Source organism: Echinops telfairi, unplaced genomic scaffold, assembly GCF_000313985.2.
Source record: "Echinops telfairi isolate 266 unplaced genomic scaffold, ASM31398v2 ScPeMD7_7424;HRSCAF=8462, whole genome shotgun sequence".
In the NCBI taxonomy this organism is placed as follows: Eukaryota; Metazoa; Chordata; class Mammalia; order Afrosoricida; family Tenrecidae; genus Echinops; species Echinops telfairi.
Genome location: NW_022111324.1, coordinates 19,818,415 through 19,824,151, shown reverse-complemented (window position 1 = coordinate 19,824,151; position 5,737 = coordinate 19,818,415). Strand labels below are relative to the sequence as shown.

Sequence of the window (5,737 nt, the reverse complement as noted above, 5' to 3'; positions counted from 1 at the left end):
AACTGCAGAAGTAGAAATCTGGAAGGAGGAGGGGAAAAATTAGTCACTAACTAGCCCACTGGGGCTCTGGCCTAGTAGACAAGTTGGAGCTTGCAGGGAAGTCTGAGAAGCCAGGTGTATCTGGCCACCAATGTGGAAGTGCAAAGGGAGGCAGCCCATGGTGAGGTCTCTGAGAAACTAGTCTCTGAGGGGCTGGGCCTCTGTGGGTCTACAGCCAAGCATCTCATGGTGGGTCTGGGGATTCTGCTGTTCAACATGGCCAGCAGGAAGGAAAACAAGGGCAATTTGTAGCTGTGGGACTTGCACGCTTTTAGAACTAACAGCAGTAGAATTGAAGAAAAAGAAAAGCTATGAAAGTTGTGTTAGGCCAGATTGGCCAGAGAAACCAATCCAGTGACACTCATATATGTGTAAGAAAGAGCTTTCTATCAAGATTTATATATCAGAACATGCCAGCCCAGTCCAACTCAAATCCATAAGACGGACACTAGTCCATCAGTCCCTCTCCAGACTCACACAGCCTCATACAATGATGCAAAATTCAGGAAGATCACAGGCCAGGTGGGTGAAAAATCTTGTGGATCAAATGGCAGTGGAAGCAGCACAGGGCTGGCGTAGGTCTCCACATGGCTCATCAACAGGAAGGTGAAGCAGAGAGAGTGAGAGGGGAGGTTCCCAAGACCCTCCTTATGAGTAGGTAACAGCAGGGTATGACCTGATTGACAGGCTAGACTCCACCCCTACACTTCATCAAGTTGACATGAAATTATATAATTACCACAAAAGCCTTCATAGTTACTTATTATTCATGGCAATTAAATAACAGTGCCCCAAATAGAATAAAGACAATATTTATGATATTTTAATGTGTGTGGGAGTTACTGGTGGCGCAGGGGTTAACATGCCAATGGCTGCTTGAACTCCCCAGTCGCTGGGAGGCAGAAAGCTGGCACAGTCCGCTTCGGTAAAGACTACAGGGTAAGAAAGCCCACGGAGCAGTTCTCTGTCCTGCAGGGTGGCATGAGCTGGGATTGACCGGGAGAGAAAGAGAGCACTAGCGGAGGGCCACCAGGCACACGGGTATCTATCTGCCTGTGCTCTGTCTGACCAGCACCACCTTCTGAGAGACATGGCACAGCTTCATTGCCACTGTGGTAGTTATAGAATCTGTTGCCATTTTGAGAGGATTGAGAGTGAAGAGGTGGAGTTCAGCCTGTCACTCGGGTCAAAGCTTGATGACTTAATTTGGAGGCACTAAGGAGAGAAATAGCTCATTGGAGGAGGGACACATGCTCACTCCCGGGGAGACATTGCAGCTGACAAGACACATGGAGCTACCCTAGTGCCCTGAGCTGGAGGAGCCAGGAAGAGACCCCTGCCAGTGCTGAGATGCTTCTACCGCCCTGAATCCACAAGACTTCCCACCCACTGGCCAGATCTTCCTGCATTCAGTGTCATTGCATGTGTTTTGTAAGTCTGAAGAGGAATTTATACATTGGTATCGGACATAAGGGCTAATATTGGACTTACGGACTTGATCTGGACAGGGCTGGGATGTTTTCTCAATATTCAATTGCTCTTGTATATAAAGCTCTTTCTTACACACATCTGAGTGTCTCTCTGGATTTGTTTTTCTAGTCAACCCAGACGCACACATCCACCTTCCAAACACATTGCAAGTCTTTTGGCCAACTCCTATCTGGCTCCATTCAGGGCAGGACATTCTGGGAATCAGAGGCCCCAACTCTTAACAAGCTGACTATGCAACACCCACCCGGGAAGCACTCTCACTCAGTGCTGTCTGAGGTCCCGTTTCCAGGAATTCCCATCCTGAGAGTGGGGCTGGGCTTGGAACCTGCTGGTAAAAGAAGCAGTAAAGAAGCCTAAGGTACCATTTGCATGCAATGGTTACCTCACCCAGGCTCCTTGCGCTATTCCAAAATGGGTATTGCAATAAAAATTATCCTGATTCTTACTACATATATACTCATATGTCTTCTGTATGGACTACAGATTCATACGAGGGCAACTCTTCATTTGGGAACTTACACTATTATGGCACTTTCTTGTCTGTTCCCTTATGCAGCATCCTTCTGTCACCTCCATTGGGAGGTCTCCTCAACTTCCTCCAGGGACTCGGGGTCTAATTGCACAATTCTTTCTCTCCTGGTGTACACACTGGCTGCTCTAACCAGATGGTCAGCTCCAGGAGGCCAGGAACGTAGCCCCCAGTTAAAAAAAGTGTCCTCACAGAGCCTGGCACATCACTCATGCTCGATACATGTTGATTGCGAGTCGAGTAACCCAAGCTAGAAGTGAGGTGGCTTCAAGAAGCAAAGCCATTGGAAGTAGCATAGTTACCCCTTAGGCCCTTTGTTCAGGGAGGTCAGCAGATGCACGGACTTAGATAGGAGCCCTGGTGGCATAGTGGTTATCCACTGGGGTGTGATCACATGCTGGGCAGTTTGAAACCGCCAGTCGCTCCATGAGAGAGAGCTGGGACTTTCTACCCCATCAACAGTTACAGTCTTGGGAACCCACAGGGGTAGTTCTCCCGTCCTGTAGAGTCACTCTGAGTCAGCATCGGATTGCCGTCGTTTTGTTTGGTTTTGAGTTTGGGGGATTAGACAGTGAACACTAAGGTATATGTTCCCCACCCATAGGCGGTGCTCTCCCCGGTCTGTCATTTCCCAGCTCTTTGTCACGGTCAGCTTCCATCTGACTCTAGTCTCAGATTCCTTCTCAGCCCAGTCTCCTGCCTTCACCCGCTTTCTTTCTAAGCTGTCTATCACCGGATTAGGCATCAGTGGTGCAAGTGCAGAATGCTCACCCCTGTGGGACATTCCTGCCAAGGCACCTCGTGCACAGCACCATCGGTCTGTCAGCGCAGCCTTTCATGTTGCGATGAAGCTCGGCAGGTTTTAACAGAACTTCCAGAGTAAGACGAACTAGGAAGACAGGCCTGGGGAGCTAGTTGTGGAAATCAGCGGATGAAAGTCCTCTGGGACACAGCAGGCCTATCCGCAACCCCTCATGGGGCTGGCACAGGAAAAGCAGTGTCTCATTCCATTGTGCCTGTGGTTGTCACAGTCCCACTGACTCGGAGGCAGTCAATATAGCCTAGAAGAGAATATGCTGACACTTTACTTGTAGTTGGAAAATGCTTAGTCTACCTTCTATATAGGAGCCGGGTGGCTTTATGAGTTATGTTTTGGACTACTCACCATGAGGTTAGCAGTTCAAACCCTGATGGAGTAAGATGAGGCTGCCCTGCTGTAAAGATTCACAGGCTCAGAAACCCTCTCTAGAGCCACTGCGAGTCCACAACAACTTGATGGCAATGGGTCTGTTTTGATTTGGTTTGGTTTGGTTTGGCTTGGTTTAGGGCAATTACCAGTTGAATGGATTTAGCACAAGAACAAACCTTACAAAACGATACAGCATGTTTATTTAATTTCTTGGCCAAACTGCTCTCCAGCCATGTAAAACACAAGGCTCGGGGAAAATAAGCTGACACTTGGATAGTTAACCAATTTCCTATGGTGGGTTGCATCCTGCATTTGTCTGCAGTATAATGAGCTTCACAGTATAATGTCACCGCATTAGATTCCTAATTAAAACGAAGACCATTGCTGCAATCCGCTGATAAATAAGACGGGCATTTCCACATGAATTAGAAACGCCAACTTACTAAACATTTCCCTGAGGTTTGACTCCACAGTCGCTGCTGGTTTTGTCATTGTTCACACATAATCAACAGCACACTGCCGTTGGGAAATGAGTGTTCTCTGCAGACGGTTCCTACCCGAGTGTAGAGTGGGAATTCCAGAAAACAGTTTCCCTCTCATTCCCACGACAACGCACCGTAGTCAGTGTTATCCTGGGTTCTCTAGAGAAGCAAAACCAGTGACTTGTATGTCTATGGAAAGAGATTTGTATCAGGAAATGGCTCACATGGCTGTGGGAGTGGCTGCGTCCAGCCCAGTTCCAGTCCATGGGTAGAAGTAAGTTGGAACCTTCTCCTGAGGCCTGCAGCTGCAGGGGCTGAGGAACGGGAAGCAGGAAGACCACAGGCTGGTGGATGCACAGCTGAATGAATCCAAGGTCGGCAGTCCAGTAATGGCTCCTGGGGTCAGCAGGAGACGTAACAGGAAGTGGACAAAGCAGCTGCAGGATCCAGGTCACACCCTGAATGAAACCCCTCTTGGTGGTATCCAGACTGTGACCGGGAGCTCTGGTGGGGTAGTGGGTTATGAGAGGGCTGTTAACTGCAAGGGCAGCAGTTTGAAACCACCAGACGCCCCCTGGGAGAAAGATGAGGCTTTCTACAGCTGGGGACAGTTCTACCTGGTCCTATATGGATTGGAATGCAGTCGATGTCTGAGTATTTGTGTGCTTGTGTTTCATGCTACCGTCTTCCTCCCACAACTGCTTGGCTGCCTTGCAAAAGGTCTCATCATGGAGCTGGCCCCACAGTTAGATCCCGTCGCGGGGCGACCCTGGCCCAGCCAAGTTGACACATTCAGACCAGCGGGAAGAGGAAGCTGCTGTGGACTTCAGGGAAACAGACTTCACCAAAAAAAAGAGAGAGAAAAGAAAGAGAGAGCTTGCAACATTGAAAATAAAATAGGGAGGCCACCGTAGAGAGACTGGGAAAGATGGCGGCGGCGGCAGGGTTGGGACCGTTGGCTGCTTTCAGGATGCTGACCCCGAGTAACCCAGGAAAGTTGACCTTGGGGCTTCTTTTCATCTCACAATATTTTGTTCCAGTCACATATGCACCCAAGTGATATGTGATGAAATGAGAGGAGAAGATTAAAATCATTTATCCGCCCCACAACTACCTGGAGAACCTCGGAGGCCAGCAGAGACCTACCGCCATCGACACCAGTCTATAAATACAGCAAAAAAAAGATGTGGTATTGGGCAAAATTGATACGAGCAATGTCCCTTGACCAGGCTTTGGCTCAGTTGGAATTCAGTGACCAAAAGGGGCCGTGATAATGAAGGAGGTCCTTTTAAAAGCATTAAGGGACGGCAGTGAGAGACTCTGCATGTAGCTGAGTCCACTTCAGGGGGAGGCTTTGTCAGAAATGCATCCCCTACCATGGCACTTTGGCGCTTTGGGGTCCCGGGGAAGGTGTACTGCCATTATTTTGTGAAGCTGGTTCAAGCCCCCTCCTCCACCGGCGGCACCCAAGACAGCAGTGGATCTCGCCCAAGAATACGTTCCACAGCATCGCAGCCGGGCTGTCCCCCACACTCTGTGATGGAGAAACTCAGGGGCCCAGTGTACAGAGTTTTACCATTCGTTTGCTACAAGGAAATAAAGGCCAAAAGAAAGTACTATGTTGTAAACTTCTTAAAGGCAGAAACTCGCTTGCACCTAGCTCTGTTTTCCAAGCATTTAGCTGTGTCGTTCGGACAAATCACTTGGCCTCCACGTGCCTCTACTTCCTCATCTGTAAGCTAGGCATCCTGCTGGAACAGGCACACCTCTGCTTGGTGCCTGACTTTAAGGCCCTTCACAGGTAAGGCATTGTTTACACATCGAAGGGTTGTGGCAGCGGCAGACAGCATTGTCCCACATCATGTGCACATTGTGTCTCTGTGTCACATTTTGGTAATTCTTCAATATTTACAATATTCCAAACATTCTCATAATGCACACTTAATAGACTGCAGTTTAGGGAAGACAAACGTTCATGTGCCCTGGGAACCCAAACTGCGTGAGACT

At 48.9% G+C, this 5,737-nt stretch overlaps 1 pseudogene; it reads left to right on the top strand.

Moving 5' to 3' along the window:
* The first annotated feature begins 4,658 nt into the window (after nt 1-4,658).
* Nucleotides 4,659-5,270, top strand: LOC101660373 (annotated as a pseudogene).
* Nucleotides 5,271-5,737: the final 467 nt, after the last annotated feature.